The sequence below is a fragment of the Numida meleagris genome, chromosome 7 (assembly GCF_002078875.1).
Source record: "Numida meleagris isolate 19003 breed g44 Domestic line chromosome 7, NumMel1.0, whole genome shotgun sequence".
In the NCBI taxonomy this organism is placed as follows: Eukaryota; Metazoa; Chordata; class Aves; order Galliformes; family Numididae; genus Numida; species Numida meleagris.
Window position 1 is genome coordinate 10,765,782 of NC_034415.1, and position 18,271 is coordinate 10,784,052.

An 18,271-nucleotide genomic window follows, 5' to 3' on the forward strand; every position below is an offset into this window, starting at 1 on the left:
AGTACTATGGCTGACCCTGTTTAATATCTTTACTGATGATCTGAATGAGAGTATCAAATATGCCTTCAGTAAGACTGCAGATGACACGAAGTTGGGAGGAAGTGTTGATCTGCCTGAGGGTAGGAAGGCCCTATGGAGGTATCTGGACAGGTTGGATCAGTGGGCCAAGGCCAGTGGGATGAGCTTCAACAAGACCAAGTGTGAAGTCCTGCACTTTGTTCACAACAACTACATGCATTGCTACAGGCTTGGGGAAGAGTGGCTGGAAAGCTGTGTGGTGGAAAAGGATCTGGGGATGTTAGTTGACAGCTGGCTGAACATAGCCAGCAGCGTGCCCTAGTGGCCAAGAAGGCCAATGGCATCGTGGCTTGCATCAGAAATAGTGTAGTCCGCAGGACTAGGGAATTGTCCCTCTGTACTCAGCTCTGATGAGGCTGGACCTTGAGTGCTGTGTTCAGTTTTGAGCCCATCACTACATGAAAGAAATCGAGGCCCTGGAGCATGTTTGGAGAAAGGCAACAAAGGTGCTGAGGAGTCTGGAGAACATGAGGAGCAGCTGAGGGAACTGGGATTGTTTAGTCTGGAGGAGTCTCAGGGGAGACCTTACCTGAAAGGAGGTTGTGGTGAGGTGGTAGTTGGTCTGTTCTCCCAAATAACTAGTGATAGGACAAGAGGTAATGGCTTCAAGTTGTGCAGGGGAGATTCATGCTGTAGATTTGGAAAACCTCAGTCTCAGAAAGAGTGGTCAGGCACAGGAATAGGCTGCACAGGAAAGTGGTGGAGGCATTATCCCTGGAGGTTTTCAAGCAAAGCATAGACTTAGCATGGAGTATGGTTACTGAAAGTATCCAGGGATTGTACTCTCTTCGCAAGTAGCACTGTATTCACTTGGTTTGTTCAGCCTGGAGAACAGAAGGCTGAGGGGGGGAGGCCTGATGGTAGCCTACAGCTCCCTCTGTGGGAGTGGAGCACTGAACTGTGCTCTCTGGTGATTACTACAGAGCTCAAGGGTATGGCAAAAAGCTGTCAGGGGAAGATCAGGTGAGTATGAAGAAAAGGTTCTGCACCAGAAGGTGGTGTGCATGGAACAGGCTCCCATTCCCAGGCAGTGGGCACTAGGCACAGCCCTAAGCTGCTGAAGCATTTGGACATACTGCTCTCAGACATAGGGTTTGAATTTGGGGCGGTCCTCTGTAGACTTGATGACCCTTGTGGGTCCCTTCCAACTTGTGTGATAAGTTCTGACAGCAGCACTTCACTCTCCATTGTTCAGGCACTGCAGATACCAGAAAACACCCTTACTGGGGTGCTACAATGTACACACACACACCTGTCCTTAAATCCACACTATCTCAGCTTGCAAGAGTCTTTTAAAGCAACTGTTCCAACAAAAGTTGAACAAACTAAAAAACCCATCCTGTTTTTTTCTAGCTAGCTAATCAAATCTGCTTTATTTAGTTGAAATAAATATTAATTATGGATAACAGATTCAAACAAAAAATATATGGGAATCTGGTTTAACACTCATAATCAATAATGTATTAAAGATGAAACTTTATTATTTGTCACTTAACTGTCCTACTCCACTAAAAACAAAACAAAACTTTTTCACCTATATGTAACTTTTTAATGTTTGTTTTTAGTTGTTTTTTTTCACAAAACACAACTCTTTGAACAAGTAAGAGAAAGCATGGTTTCATGTAGTGTTTTCAGTGACTAGATATGTAAAGCTGTAAAGCCCATTGGCATGATAAAGATTAGGTTTGTTGTTGTTTTGTTTTTTCTTTCTTTTTTGCCACTGCAGAGCTAAGGACGAAAGCATCTGTCCTGCTGTGGGTCTGGCAGTGCCCTGAAGAGCGTATGGCAAGAATTCAGGGAGGAACAAGAAGGTATCTCCTAGGTAAAGCCTAACCCAGCGGGTGTCATCCACTTCCCACTGAATGAGGGCTGCTTGGCTGGCAAAGTACTCGGGTTCCATCTCAGGCACACGGCCAGGAGATGCACTTTGTAGGCTGCCAGGAGTGACCATTACTGCCCTTTCCTCCACCTCCTCAGCCCTCCACACTCTTTGCAGCCCCAGTGCACTCAGAAAGCTCTGTCCATGTAACACCTCCCTACTAACAGAATTTACCTGAGAAGTTATAAACTCATTTACATTGACAGGGTTTCAAGCTTGAGAAGGTTTCAAGCTGAGCCTGAAGGCAATGGAATCATATGCACTGATACCCACAGCTGCAGCCAGGCTGCTAGTTGGACACTGCGGGCCCTTCAGAGTTACCTTATAGAAAGCACACTAACACCACTGGCAACTTCACGGGCATGAACTGGGGCCCCCTGAAGTACTGGGATGCTGTAAATGCAGCACAGCAAACAGCCGTGGAGCAGCAGTGCGGCAGGCACTTTGTTGTGGTCACCAGGCTCCCCACACACAATCAGAGCATGGCAGTGCTGTCACTGGTTCAGGCTCTCAGACTAAAGTGAAATTTGCCAGTGCCAGGTCACAGGCCAAATTTCTGCTATGAAGATGAACGTGCTAGAGAGAAATTTGGAGTGAGGCATTGCCACAATGGCAAGTGAGACATGCAAGCCCACTCTCCCCATGTTTGGCAGAGTATCAAGTTATGCTTTGGTTATTGCTTGTGGTTTGTCTCTGGTCCAGAGAGTTCACTGCATATTCTCCTTACTTTGTGAAACATGATGACAAGCTCCTTCTGAAGAACCCCAGCAGCTCTTTATAACTTTACATCTGCAATCACTAATATCAGCTGGGCTAGGAGAATTAATTGTTCTGTAATGACAGCTGCTGGCCTGCACACAAGGAAATGATCTGAGTTCCCATACAAAAAGCATCATGGCTGTGCTTAGCAAGACAAACTCCTACTGAGATACTCCATTCTCACTATCTCCTCAAGTAAGAGTTAACCACTGCCCTCAGGTTCCTGAGCTGAAGAATCTAAAAGAGAAAAGCTGTCTGTGCAGACGGGAGCCAGAAATAAGCCACTAAATATAAACAGTAACTCTCTGCCGGCCTGAACTGAAGCTCCCTGAGATTAACAGGTCTCTTCCCTTCCATTCCCAGCCACCTTTGGATCAGCTGCTTTTCATACAGGCAGTGTGACTGAAGCCCAGAATAAACTGAGACTCAGTATATGACTGCTTTAATCTACTCAACAATAATCAGCTAAATTTCTTCACGGCACGTAATTATGTATTAATCTCCATCATGAGGTATTCTGAATCCAATGGTGAGGATGTCATATATATTGCCATACATAATAATTTTTTTAAAAGCCCTGTGCAGCTTATTCCAGCCTCTGTGCCCACTGACAAATGTGATCATTTTCATGGGTTTTAGAATCCTGTCAGTAAAACATGGACTCTCTTCTCTCTAGGACTTGAAAACAAGCAGAAATTAAGGGAAAACATCCTTTACTTGTTTGTCAGCTATATTTTGTCTAAATTAAATAGAATTTATCAGTTAGAGAAAACATTTCACTCTTAAGAAAACTTGCTCTGTAGTTGGTTGGTTTTTTTGTTTTTTTTTTTAGTCTAGGGGAAATGGTTTAATTGCTGCTTGTGACACATTTCAGCTGTCTGTAAAACACATATTCTATTTGCCGAGTCTTCCTGAACTGTTGTAAAAATTAAGATCTTCATGCTGTAAAAACTTCACACAGTAAATTCCATGCAGTGGATTTTTCAGTTATCTTTCTTGAATGCTGAGACAAAATTTATTCCTGCTTAATATCACTGATGGCAGTGACAGAGATTGTGATTTGTTTTGTGATCAGAGCTCCTCTGCCTTTCTGGAGGGTTCTTTCAGTCCTTCAAGATGGTAGAAATATTGTAGGAGTTGTTTTTGGTTGCCTGTGTGCTCTTTATGAAGGAGCTCCAGCTGAAGACTCAGGGAAGGATGCTGACCAAAGAGAGGCAAAAATTTACCCTGCTATTGGTGTTCCTTAGTCTGTCTTCCGGTATAACTACACCACTTCTGCTTGAAGTTCAGCTGGTGTTCTTCAAAGATACTTCACCTTTTCATGTGCTGTTTTTACTACTGAAGATTTTTTAAAGTAACACTATAAATGGGGTGAAGATTAAAATATTTGTTAGAACTTAAACAAAATTAGGTAGAATGGTGAAGGTCACGCATACATATACACAGCAAAAGAGAATCTGATTGCTTCAGTGCAGCTAAGACTAGTTAAAGTCTAGTCTTGTAGAGGGCAAAATACCTATGTGACCAGGGTACGTGGGGAACTTCCCAAAGACCAAAATTGGTTGTTTTTTAGCAAAGCTCTCTTCAGCACATATTCAAAGACTTTATGAAAGTGGGACACTAGAATTAGTACATCTCAGCAGAATACCAGCTTTTGCCCTCAGAACTACGTGTTCTCAGCAGAATACTAACTTCCATGATCAAACACAACCATTCAGTGCAGCTGTGTACAGCCCAGTACTGACGATCAGTTCATATTTTATTGGGAGGGAGAGAGAAAGAGAAGGTGAGAATGAAAACACAGGTTCTGCCTAAAAGAGGAGGCTGAGTGCTCTGCAGGTGCTCTTCTTGTCTCTCCTTCATCAGCTGCAAATCTGGGACAATGTACAGCTGCTCCAGAGGGTCAGGCCAATCCATGTGGGAGAGGATGCAAAGACTCAGTCATGCTCTCAGGATGCCCTCTCCATCACCTGAGGTGGCCACCATTTTGCTTAAACCACTGAGAAGATTGCTCCAAGTCATAGAGTTGTATGTGTTTTGTGAAGGTGTCTAGAGCCTTAGTTACACTTATGACTTTTCTTGATCTTACATATTACACTCTCCATTTTAATCTCCTATAGAACCAAGACATAGAACTGAGTCACAGAGAGATGTGTATATTTGGCATTTGGAGTCTCAAGACACAACTCTAGGAATATCACAGTGACATTTTTCAGCAAGAAGTTCAGCTGAGTTTCCAGTCAGTTGCACACTGAATACTTTGGCAATCCAGTGCTTAAAAACAGCCCTGCCCTGCCCATTAAAGAGTAACTGAGGGATTTTTTTTCTGATTTCAGGTGTGCAACACGCACCAACGTTGCAGTGCATCATTTGGTACCAGAGAAAGGCTGATATGAAATGAACTTAGGACTTACTGTGCAGGCCTAATAGGCTAATTAATATTAACTTCTCCTCCCTGGGCAGCATTAAGTTGGAGTTAATTACACATGCTCTGTCTCATTTTGGGATAAAGATTAGTTGAGCAAAGCCTATCAGAGCAAAAAATTTCCCAACACAAGGTGATCTTGAACAAAAACTTATCAGTACAAATAAGGTATTCCATATGATGCATAAATGGAGATAAAAGGTTAGGTCTATCTAAAACTTTCATTTTTTACAGCATCCAACATGAGCATTTTGTGGTAAATAAAAATCCAAGTGTTGTAAAAATGGCTTCTAAATCCTACTCACATTAAGTGTCCTATGTAGTCAGACAAGATCAAAAGGAGGTTCCTTCATGGTGTATGGTGGGTATTTTTATTATCTTCCTAGGATGGATGACCTACCGACTCTACAGTGGCACAGCTTGCCATTCAGCCATAACTGAATCTCCAAAGAACAGGCACGTGACAGCAAACCTGGACACAAACAGCAGGCTGCCTGGATACAGTATTCTCCGCGCACAGCTCCAAACACACCATCTCGAAATAACTCTTTGCAGTGTGAATCCAAGTGGCAGCACCCACCAGAAGCAACCAGAGACAACCTTGAATGGGATTAATTTGAAATAGGGTTAGCTCTGTCAGTGCCAGTTTCTGCATAGAAGGGGTCTCCTTTTACGTGTAATTTCCCACTCAGGATCCACTCTGAAAGGTGAGTTCCTCGATAACTTTATAAACAGCTTGTGTTGCCTCTCACTGGGTCCAAAATACACTTACACACGGCCTGCCTAATTAGAAGCTCGAATTTAGGCTGGATCTTTTCTTCTTGCATGTCATCCTAGAGATAAGGGCTTGCAGATCTCATAGAATCGCACTTACACTCTGCTGCTTTAGGGTAATCAGTGGATGTGAAACTAATTGGCTGCTGCACTGCAGCACCACCTGAACGTTTGGTTTTGATGCTCAGAATGGTGTGTAGCTTCAGCACATCTTATCTCATTACGTGAGGTCCCATATTTTGTCACTTGGGCGAATACTGGGGCTGAGTCACAGCACAGCCCAGAAGCTGACCGTCTTTAACATATCTGTCTGTTTTTCAAGACTAACGAAAGGTTAACTTTGCTAAGTTAGAAGGCAGTTGTAAAATGTGCCGTTTGGCTTCTGAAGGCTTTTAATAACAGGCTGCTGAAGTCCATACCAGTTCAAGAAGCGGCACGCTGGGCACGATCAGCCACCAGGTGGAGGCCTTCACAACAGATTGGTCCGCAGTGACGGCTGCTGGGAGGGAGCACACCTGTGCAGCCAAGCCGGCTGGTCAGAATCATAGAATTATAGAATTAGCTAGGTTGGAAAAGACCTACAAGATCATCCACTCCAACCACCCACCTACCACCAACAACCCCACTAAACCATGTCTCTCAACGCTATATCTAAATGTTTCTTGAATACCTCCAGGGACGGTGACTCATTCCAGCGCCTGACCACTCTTTCAGAAAAGCAGAATTTCCTAAAGTCCAGCCTAAAGCTCCCCTGGCGCAACTTGAGGCCATTCCCCCTCGTCCTGTCACTAGTTACAAGAGAGAAGAGGCTGACCCCCAGCTCATTACAACCTCCCTTCAGGTAGTTATAGAGAGTGATAAGGTCTCCTCTGAGCCTCCTCTTCTCCAGACTGAACAATCCCAGCTTCCTAAGCCGCTCCTCATAAGGCCTGTGCTCCAGACCCCTCACAGCTCCATGCCCTCCTCTGAACACGCTCCAGGGCCTCAATGTCTTTTTTGCAGTGAGGGGCCCAAAACTGGACACAGTACTCGAGGTGGGGCCTCACCAGGGCTGAGTACAGAGGGACAATGACTTCCCTACTCCTACTGGCAACACTATTTCTGATACAAGTCAGGATGGCATTGGCCTTCTTGGCCACCTGGGCACACTGCTGGCTCATGCTCAGCCGAGCATCGACCAATACCCCCAGGTCCGTTTCTTCCACACAATCATCCAGCCACTCTGCCCCAAGCCTGTACTGTTGCCTGGGGTTGTTGCAGCCAGTGTGCAGGACTTCACACTTGGTCTTGTTGAACCTCATCCCATTGGCTTCAGCCCAGAGATCCAGCCTGTCCAGATCCCTCTGTAGGGCCTCTCTACCCCCAGGCAGATCAACACTTCCTGCCAGCTTGGTGTCGTCTGCAAACTTACTGAGGGTGCTCTCAATGCCCTCATCCAGGTCATCAATAAAGATATTGAAGAGGACAGGCCCCAACACCGACCCCTGGGGAACACCACTCGTGACCGGTCGCCAGCTGGATTTAACTCCATTCACCACCACTCTCCGGGCCCAGCCCTCCAGCCAGCTCCTTACCCAATAAAGAGTGCACGTATCCAAGCCACGGGCTGCCAGCTTCTCCAGGAAAATACTCAGGGAGACAGTGTCAAAGGTTTTGCTGAAGTCTAGGTAGACCACATCAACAGCCTTTCCCTCATCCACCAGACAGGTCACTCGATCATAGAAGAAGATCAGGTTGGTCAAGCAGGACCTGCCCTTCACAAACCCATGCTGGCTGGGCCTGATCCCCTGGTTGTCCTGCAAATGCCGCATGATCTCCTTCAGGACAATCTGCTCCATAACCTTCCCTGGCACCGAGGTCAGGCTGACAGGCCTGTAGTTCCCCGGATCCTCCTTACGACCCTTCTTGTAGATGGGAGTCACATTGGCAACTCTCCAGTCTTCTGGGACCTCTCCAGTTGACCAGGAACACCGATAGATGATGGAAAGCGGCTTGGCTATCTCCTCCGCCAGCTCCCTCAGTACTCTTGGGTGGATCTCGTCCAGCCCCATGGACCTGTGGCAGTCCAGGTGGAGTAGTAGGTCTCTGACCGTTTCCTCCTGAATCATGGGGGGTTTATTCCGTTCCCCATCCGAGACTTCCAGGTCAGAGAGTAGAGTACTCTGAGGACAACTGGTCTGGCTTTTAAAGACGGACATAAAAAAGGCATTGAGAACCTCAGCCTTTTCATTGTCCTCAGTGGTTAGGGCCTCTCCTGCAAACTGGTCCCAACGCCATGCTGGTGATGGAGGTCAGCAAGAGGAAGTGCTGTGCCTGGTGCTGCTTCCTGCATATAGAATCACTCACAGTACACCAAAAGCACAAGAATGGCTCTTTCCTGCCAGAAACACCTCTGCTGCTGGAAACTAGCTATACTTTTTGATAAGGATGCTTAATCTGATATTTGTGTCTTGGGGCTGAAAGACATGTTTTTGAAAACATCCACTGGTATTCTACTGTGTAGGTCCTTACTCCTAATATTTCCCCTTAATTAAAAAAAAGTATGGGGGAGGGTGCAAATTAAAATAGAACAAAACTGTTAGCCAGGAACTCCTGCACCCAAAATAGATTCATTTTGTGGCTTTGGAAAAATACACTTAAACTTGTGTTTCTCCAGTGGTAACACATAGATTATGCTTTATTTTTCTACTTTACAGATTATTTTAAATAATTTTCATTTTTCCTTCAAAGATTCCTCAGTGAGAAGAGACCAACTCTACTCTCAATGCAGTGAGAGTGGGGTTGGTCTCTTCTCACTGGTGACAGGTGACAGGATGAGGGGAAACAGCCTCAAGCTGCGCCAGGGGAGGTTTAGGTTGGATATCAGGAAAAAATTCTTGACAGAAAGGGTTGTTAAGCACTGGAACAGGCTCCCCAGGGAGGTGGTTGAGTCACCATCCCTGAATGTGTTTAAAAACTGTTTGGATGTGGTGCTCAGGGACATGATTTAGCAGTGGGTTGTTAGGGTAGCATTTAACCTAGGGCTAGGTTGCAGTTGGACTTGACGTTCTTTAAGGTCTTTTCCAACTTGAGCATTTCTATGATTCTATGATTCTTTGATTAACAATTGTTAGTAATATTGATATTTCCTTTACCCAATCTTGAATGGAAGCAATAGGACATACTGTAAGATGTCACTTCTGTCTGCCCAAACTTCCTTTCTTTTTCCTCCCATGAACTCCATAAAATATGTCAGTTGCTCCAAAAATAATACTTCCTATAATTTCCATGGAAACTACAAGAGATACAAAGAACACAATCAAACTCTCTGATACAGCAAATTTTTGGTTACAAAACACTTTTTCAAAACAATCACGACCACTGTCTATTTTTGCCAGCAATGAACAACAGCCTGCATGCTGCGCTTGTAAAAATCTGCATGCTTGTTTGGAACATGGCTTGTCTTTCATTTTACCACTGCTGAAACGCACCACTTGCCCCTCACTGTGCTCACATCCGCTATTTGGTCTCCGTAAATGTTCAGCAAGCATCAGCAAATATTAACGTGCCATTTTCTTCCACATGGAAGAATTCAGTGACACGCCATTGCTCCACATGCACTTCCATGTCAGACACCATTCTGTCAGAGTGCCCCTCTGCTGCCATCTGTTGCACAGCGACAACATGTAATGGGACATAGGAATGAAGGTTCATCCTCTACTGCCATCCCATCAACATCTGCCTCTGATGCCGTGAGTCAACACAAGAACATAGGAGGCATTACTTTCAGAGCAACCCTTGCACAATCCAATTATGAATTCGACCAGCCCTGTTTTAGAAATTTAAAAGGAACATTACAAAATGTGGAGGCAATATTAGCAACACTGAATGGTAAAATATAAATTCAGTGCTTATGGAAGACACTACACTGGCATGCTCCTGTTCATCCTACAACAGACATTAGCGCAGACCCATCAGGCCCCAACAAACAGCAGCAGTTGGCTACTCTTGATCACCTGGGTTTGGTGAAAGAGCTGAGTAACCAACTAGACACCAGACTTTTTCATTCTGAGTTGTCCTCCTCCAAGGTCTCAGCAGAATTTGAGATTCTATACAGGTCTTTGCCTGGGCTACTGACCCTTGAGATGCATTTGAATTTTGACCACGGTAGCAGAAGATTTCAGAATGCAGGAAAGAAATGTGATCCTGAGAGACTGTGCCAGGAAATTCCTTGGTCACTGCCTTGATAATCATCAAACACCACCTGTAAGCCTGCTGTTAGTTCATCTAATACTCAACCTCTTTATTCCAGCAAGCGCACATTTTCTCAATCGCAATGCCAAGTGACATTAAGTCAACCATTCCCATCATTCAGCCCAAAAGAGATGCAATGTTTTTTCAACAAAACCTACCTTCCGTGAAACCCCACTGACAGGCAGAGATTATATTTTTAGCCTCCAATTCTTTGTTGATGGAGTCATAAGTTACTGTCCTATGACTTCTACCAGGCGTGACACCAAGCAAACAGTCCAGTAGCTTTCTGGGTCACCTTTTTACTCTTTTTAAATATTGAAAGCATACTGGCAAACCCCCAAACCATTAATAATCTTCCCATTTCTTCAGGTTTTGTTAAAAGTTAACACCTACAGCTCGGAGGAATTTGAGAAGGCAGCTACTGAAATTAAAAGCAGCTGACCTCAAGGTTGAATTGTTTCCATTTGCCCCACATTTTTGCCTATATTTTGAGTTATGCTGTATTTTGGTATTTGCAGAACTACGTGAAGAGCAAAAAAATGGATTTGATACACTTGTGCTTAATTTTTTGCTTTGACACTGAAGCAACTGCAATTTCACTAACAAGGATTACAAATAGTCTATATATAGGAAGTAGCACATGGTTCTAACTGTAAACTCTAGTATTAAGTATATTAATGCAATGGGTATTAATATTTGTTATACTTAATATTTTTCCCAGCATCAGGGAAAACATGCAGCGCTAAATATCTTTGTACAACAGCCTGATTAAGCACATGAAATTTATAAAAACAATCTTATTTATGCAGTGGTCTACAAATCGGATGCCAAAATATGAAACTATAACAAGTTGACCGGAAGGGGCTATGAAATAGATATTATGTGTAACACACAAGAGGCATTATTGTGCTCCAGACTCTAGAAATGATGCTGCAGATTCTCCAGTGCCATCTATTGGCATCTCAGCCATCACACCCACAATGACTATCTCCTGCCTGCAACCCATTATTTTGAGAGCAACCTACTGTTCCCATGAATAAAGCCCACCGTTGCCTGGTGCTACTTAAGACACCTGTCAGTGCTGACCAAGCACTCAGATTTACCGGCTCTCATATTTTAGAACCAGTCCTGGATTTCAGAGTTAGCTGATCGCATAAGAATCAAAACTTTCATTAACAGAAAAGCCAGAACTGTGAAGATCACCTACCCCAAGAACATCTGCATTGCTCAGAAAAAAAGCAGTTCTACAAAAATACGCCTCCCTTACCCAGCAAAGAAAAAACAAAAAAAACCCACAATTTTTAAAAACAGTTTTAACATCTGTATCTCTCACTTGTTTCTTGAATAGTTAAAATTGATAAATCATGGGACATAAATGCAACTACTCCCTCTCCAAGTCACAGTCCTCCATCTTTCCAGGTCATGTTCAAGGCACCTGCAGCAGAAAACAGAGAATGTTTATTTCTGTTCATTTTCTTGTATTTCCCTAGCAGAGGCTGCCACTTCTAATTTTAACTTCAGGCCAAACATGCTTACAAACAGTAGCCACAAGATTCTAAACCTACACTTACACTAGTATCATAATAATACACACTTAACTGACAGAACATCTCTTGTATTCTTGAAAGGCACAAACACTTCCACAATGTTGGATATTACAATAAGAACTGCAAGGAAGTTACCTCTTTAAAGAAGCAATTTTGGATTTATGTCTTGTGTTCATTTAGCCTAAGTGTTTCTCAACACAAACTATTCATTCTTATAAATCAGCTAGGCATTCATTGACCCCCAAATAAGTGTGCTTGCAGACCTTGAGAGTGATATGAAAATGTAATTTTCATGGATATGAAAACATGATATCCATTTGAAAAGCAAGGCATAGCAAACTTTTTTTTACATAAACTTCTCTAATTAGTTTTCCTACATTACTGTGCCATCAATACAACAATTGCAAAGGATCAAGTTCTTAACAGAGTTTGCACTGAATCTATGTTCATAAACTAACAAATCCTTACCTACTCACTCTAGGGAAGCAAAGACTATCACATGACTGTTTTGCCAGCAAGCAGAAAATGAATCCATAAACTCACCTTAGCCCCAGATGGGTATGTTTTGCATCAAAAACCAAACACCGTATACTGCTTAATGTTGAGGCATGGTCTTCATAAAGTACTCAGTGATTGGCTGATCTGGAATATCTCAACTTCGTGGATGCCTCTACAGAATCAGCTTGAAAGACATTAAAGCTCTCTAAGACAGAGCAAGCCAGTGAGGAATCTGCTTTTGTGTGTGTTGCCTTGGCTGAACACATCCCGCTGAGAAAGGGCTTCAGTTTGCAGTGCTGCCTTGTGACGTTTCACAAATTAAGACATATGTTGATGCTGTGTAGTTTTTGGATTCATGAGCTTTCTTGTGGGTTTTATACATCCACTTCCATGCACATCTTCTTATATAAACACCAAAAAAATGAACAGGGAAACTGTTAACAAGGAAATAAAGTGTGGTCATAGACAAAGCTGCCTGTGCAATTAGACAGGTGGTCTTCTGCAACAGGTGAACAAGTATGTTCTTGAATACTGAGTGTATGCATTTAATAAACCAAAGGCAAACCTTACTCTTCTAGAGCCTGCCTTGTAGCAGCAGTCAGGCACGTGTTTCCACACAACAACTCACTTCTCTTAACAAGGAATGTTACGTACAACACACTCTTGTATTCTAAACACAGCTTTCTCAGTATCTGGTTTCATACACGCGTCATGTATTGAAATCAGAAACTGGTAAAGTTAGGAGCTCTAGTACATACAAAGCTTAGGGTTTCTTTTAATCAGAGGGGCAAAAGACTGAATAGTAGATGGAGGCATAAAGGAAAAGAAACAGGGATAATAAACATCTCAGAGGCTGGATGTATGGTAAATTACAAACTGCTTAGCTGAGGTGAAGTTAGATCTTGCAAATAAATTGAAAATGAAACATTTAAGTTTTAAAATAAAAATCCATAAAAATAAACACACTCAAATACTTGTTAGAAGAAATATAGACCTGCTCTATCACTGCTTCTTTACCTGTGGTCCACTAATGGTCCCCAGGACATCAGCAAATACTCTCAAAACAACTACACAGGACAACAAACTCCCAAACACATCCCCAAACTTGCACGCAAACAAATGAGTAAAATGGAGGTAAGCAGAGGAACAAACAGAATTCTTTGTGTTAATCTTTAGTTGTTTGTAAATGCAGAAACCCTGCATGAAACATATTTATGTTTGTTTGTTTTCCCAAAAAGACTCCGTAGTTCCCTTTAGAAGGCTCAGCATCTCCTACTGGACGAGGATGGAATTGAGGTAGTTTTATGGTGGTGTAGATAGATCCTCCAAAAGTAAATGAATATTTTGCCTCAGCAATAGAAAGTGATGACATAGATGGAGCAATGATGTAGTAAATTTATACCAATTAGGAGGTTCACAGTATCTCTAAAAAGAATTGTATAATTTGAGATATCATAGCAGAAATGAAATTACATTTCAAAATACAGTCATGTGTACTTGGGGATACTGCATGTATTAATTTGAAACAAGATGTTCATAAATTGATAATGTGATCCAGTGAAAAAAAAGAAAAAAGCAAACCCAATCTTTGGCATACTAGAAGCTTTCCATTTCAACCATGCAAGTACTAGTACCAACATCCTGACACTTTGAGACTTCATTTGAGTGCAATTTTAATTATCTAAACTCATAAAAAGTGTTCAAAATGAAAGCAAGCACATAAGAAAGATTGTAAAAGAAGTCAACACACCAATGTTATCAGCACTGTTTTTGTCCTAGAACCAAAACGTAGCATCATAGCAGACACTCTGAAGAAAACAATTACATCCCAGCTGAAACTAAGACTTTTACATTGGAGAAGTTACTAGGGAGCCAATCAGTTGGTCCTTTTGGTAAAATGGGACTGCTCATTCACTGGACTTCTTAACCTCTGGAGATAATCTTCAGCACAATTTTTTAAAAGTTTATGTTCCAATTTGTAAGATACAGCTGAATCAGAAAAGTCTACAATTTGGACCTGGACTGGAAGTCAAGGCATTGCAAACAACTCAACACCCTAGACTCCAAGCATTTCAGCTGAAGAATTTCTAAAGCACAGTTTTTGACCAGTGTACCTAAGAGACCAGAAGGAGGAATCCTCTGTTTGCTGAGGTATCAGCAACAGGATACCATGTTCAGATAGGAGAGTTTTCTTTGCACAGAGACCATGACATTTGAAGAAAAAAAAAAAAAAAAGCCAAGAAAAAAAGGACAGTTAATACTTTTCTCCTCATCTCTCCTTTGCTAGGTCCTGCCAGTTAAAATATTAAAGGCGTTTTCAACCTTAATGCAAGAAGCATGAACATTTCTTACTATGCATTTATTGGGTTAGACAGAAGGAACACAGTAAAACAGAATCCCCTTTTAAGAAAGAAAATATATATTTTTATTCTCAAAGACTTTTCTGTAGAAAAACTATGACAGGAATTACCCGCAATTAAATACCCTGGCAACAGCAATGGCCTGACATAGGACTTAAGCATATCACTGGGATTATTAAGTATGAATAATTACAACCATACAACTTTCCTCTTTATTATCCAGATATCTCCCTTATGCAACACAAATCTAAATAAATCCGAAAACTGTGACTCATACCCATCCACAGTGCACTAAACCCAATGGTATGTAACCCCATTGTTCAAACTTCAATAATTCCATTCAGAGCTATCTTTTGTTCCTCTGCTTTGTCAGTCAACCCACTTTAATACCCATAGAGGCTGTTAAATCTATAAAGCTTCTGAATTTTCACATGGCTCATCTTGTTTCAAAAGCTTATTACACAACATAGCAGTTCTTTTCATGGTACACACTGATTAAGGGTGGATCCATCACTGCTTTGTCAAAGTGGGAGCATCAAAGTGCTCCAACTCAAGTTAACAAGGCTCTCATTCACTGTCCCAGTTGCTACCTGGGCAGTAAGCTTCCGCGTGTCATGTATTTCTGCAACTTTGGTTGCTTAAGGAAGATTTTGTATTAGTGGATTTAGTATATGACTTAACATCAATGCTCTCAATCTACATAGACATCTTTTTGGTAAGGACAGGCATAAAAACCTGATCCAGCACTTTAGAAACTAGTTGCCTTTTCTGTTAAAATAAAAGTTTATTTTGCAAAGCAGTTCCCAGGACAGGCTATAGGCCAATGTCTGTAATTCTAGATTACTGCATACTGTTCTCATCCCTGGACCTTCAACAAGATACTTAGCTCTTTTGTGCTCCAGGTTCCTTATCACTTTGCTGGGAATTGCAAAAATAACTTGAAATTTTAATTAGTATTTTCACAGTATCTCAGAAACCAACCTGCAGTCTTGTACCTCCAAGCAAATGCCAGTGAATCATTTCAACAATGAGTTTCTAGATGTACAGCTCTCTACAGAACCCATGGTACATAAGAGGTTGAAACTATTGGGTTTGTTCAGCCCTAAGATGAGCAGTCTAATGGGAGGTGTTTGCAACCACCTCAAGGGAACATGCAGGAGGAATGTGAGGACACTGAGCCAGACCTGGAAGTGCAAAGTGAAACAGCAAGAGGCAATGGACACAAGCTGAAAGATGGGAAATACCAGTTACACACAAACAAAATGGCACAGGCTCAGAGTGTGTGAAAGCCCTACTAGTGGAGATAATCAGCCCTAGGCTGGATAAGGCCTTGAGTAATGGGAAGGTGGAAACGGACCTGCTTTGAGCAGCAGGTTGGACCTAGATGGCCTCCAGAGTTCCCTTCCAGCCTAAATTATTCTATGATTCAATAAAAATTATTCCTTCATTCTTAGATGAATATTCCAGTAATCAAAAGAGCAGGAAAAGGTAGCTTGTGCCAGCACACCATCTCTCTCCTTTTTCCTGCATTTTTGCCAAATCCCAAACTCAAAATTTTCTCTAGAAATACCCTGAAGGTAACCTCACCTTTTTTCTTCAACTGTGATAATTCTTTACCTTTTACATAGCATAGTTCGCTTTCCCATTTCATCAGGTGGTACTCCAAATATAAAGTTAAGGGGAATACAGACTTTTTTACTTTTTGTGAACAGCCCAAATGAAAGCTGTAGGCCCAAGGATGCTCTGATGATATCCAAATACAGTACAAAATGTTTTGGTTTGGGCCATAGCGTGCTCTTATACTGGATTTACACTCATTTCTGGTAAATGTCCAACTCAGGCACATTATCGCTATATGCATCATAGCTGTTCATTGCCAGTAGAGAGATTTTAATTACCTTTTGAACCTGGTAAACAATAACAAAAATAATTAATAATTATCACTTCCTGAAATACAAGAGAAGATAAACTTGTTCATTCACTTGGATCGAGGCACACTGTTCACTTAATTTTCTAACAGTTTCACTACTTTCAAATGATGCATTTATGTTAATACAACCTTCACTCTCTTTCAAGAACTTTTATCTATTACATAACCTGTTTCATTTAGAGGTCTCAAAACAGTTTATTCATGAAGATACTGAGCAAAAAAGTAGCCAAAGAGTTCATCAATAGCACAATCTGCAGTTCACTGTAAAAACAGAACTTAGTACATCCAATTCTCTGCTACTCAGCCCACTCCTCTTACACAAGTACCAGCTCAACAGCCAGGAAAACTTCTGGGTGCTCTTGTCAACCAGATGTGGAAGGGGAGTGGAATATGAGCAAGTTTTCTCAATTTGCAAGGGGTCATGCAGCTTTTTAGACTGCACTCCCAGAAAATGTTAATGCTATTCCTAGAGCAGAGCAGCTTCACTCATGCACGTGCTCCTCAAAAGTGCTCTTGCCATCCCTTCTCGTTTGCAGGCAGAATGTTTCCCAAAACTATCCCTGAGGAAGCACCCTTTCACAGCATGTCTATGCCACTCCAGATGCTAAGGTCAACATTTGTTTTTCACAACTCTAAAGTGCACTGTACACTGAAAAATACAAAACATCTAGAAATATTGTAAACTAGTAGATAGTTCTCGCTTAAACAAATGGAAGAGAAACTCAGTGAAATTCAAATGATTGTGAAAATCATCACCAGTAGCTAATGAAGATGTTATCTGCACTGCTATTTTCAAAGCAGCAATACAAGTATTAGGGAAGAGAAAGAACTCAGAGTATTCCTAAAAGTTCACTAAATCCTTTTCATTCCAAAACAAGATAAATTTGCCACGCATATCTGCATGATGAGCTCTGTATACAGGAAGGGCACAGCTCTGCTTTCCACGATCATCAACATGCCTAGCAAATTTTCTTCTCCCCATTTGTGCCAGGTCACTGAAACAAGACAAAAAACATGGAAAGCAAATGCCAGGGGACTTAACAGAGATTTACTCTTCCCAGTTCCTGTGCTTCTCTGTCCTTGAAAATTCAGTCTGCAGTCAGAGCTACTCTGCCCCAGGTTGGAGGATATTTGAATAATTTAGCTTCATTTTATAGGAAGATGGGCTCACAAGTCAGTGGCACAGTTTTACTACTTAAAAAAAAAAAACACATCACTTAATTACTTCAGAGCTCTATTTACTGGCTCAGTAATTCCCAATGATAAAGCTAGCCCATTGATTCAGTAGGTCAAGCTGAAACACACTGATGCTACAGTACATCCGACTTGCGGAATCAAACTCCATAACCCAAGATTAGGTTATAAAGCAGGTATGTTTATTACGGTGCTGCGCCCACACCGAATGCGAGGGGGGCTGCCGCCCTACTGAACTCGCATAATCATGGGCACAAACGTTAGATACTTAAAAGCCAAGCTTATACATACTCAGCAGGTTTCCCGGGAATTCCTTTGCATATGGTCCCTCCCCCTGGTACATGCGTTGTAGCTCCTCCTGGTGGTCATTGGATGAAGGCTCGACGTCTTCATCACTCTGCCCATTTTACCCCACTGCTGCTTTGCAGAGTCACTCCGGCTTCGGCCGGTTCCTTGTACTGGTCCCTGCTGATAATGGAGTTTTGCCGAGTTCTTTTTCTTATCTTGCCTTACATTCTGCTTACCCGAGCCCCATGCAATAGTTAACCCTTCAGCTGTCCCTTCTAACTCACATCCACTCTAGAGGAATGAACC

The 18,271-nt window shown here is 42.2% G+C and overlaps 1 long non-coding RNA gene across 4 annotated transcripts in view; it reads right to left on the reverse strand.

Moving 5' to 3' along the window:
* The window catches only part of LOC110402217, a 106,217-nt gene that overhangs the window by 2,561 nt on the left and 85,385 nt on the right, over nucleotides 1-18,271 (reverse strand). Inside the window, exons 16-19 of one of the 4 annotated variants that reach the window (XR_002440977.1) lie at nucleotides 12,239-12,627; nucleotides 11,482-11,583; nucleotides 9,080-9,189; nucleotides 608-6,447 (exon numbers count right to left, since the gene is read on the reverse strand). This is a non-coding gene — a long non-coding RNA (uncharacterized LOC110402217). Of the gene's footprint in view, nucleotides 1-607; nucleotides 6,448-8,029; nucleotides 8,242-8,889; nucleotides 9,190-10,172; nucleotides 11,584-12,238; nucleotides 12,628-18,271 lie in introns of those variants that run through there. The other 3 variants (XR_002440976.1, XR_002440975.1, XR_002440974.1) reach the window with 3 other exon arrangements.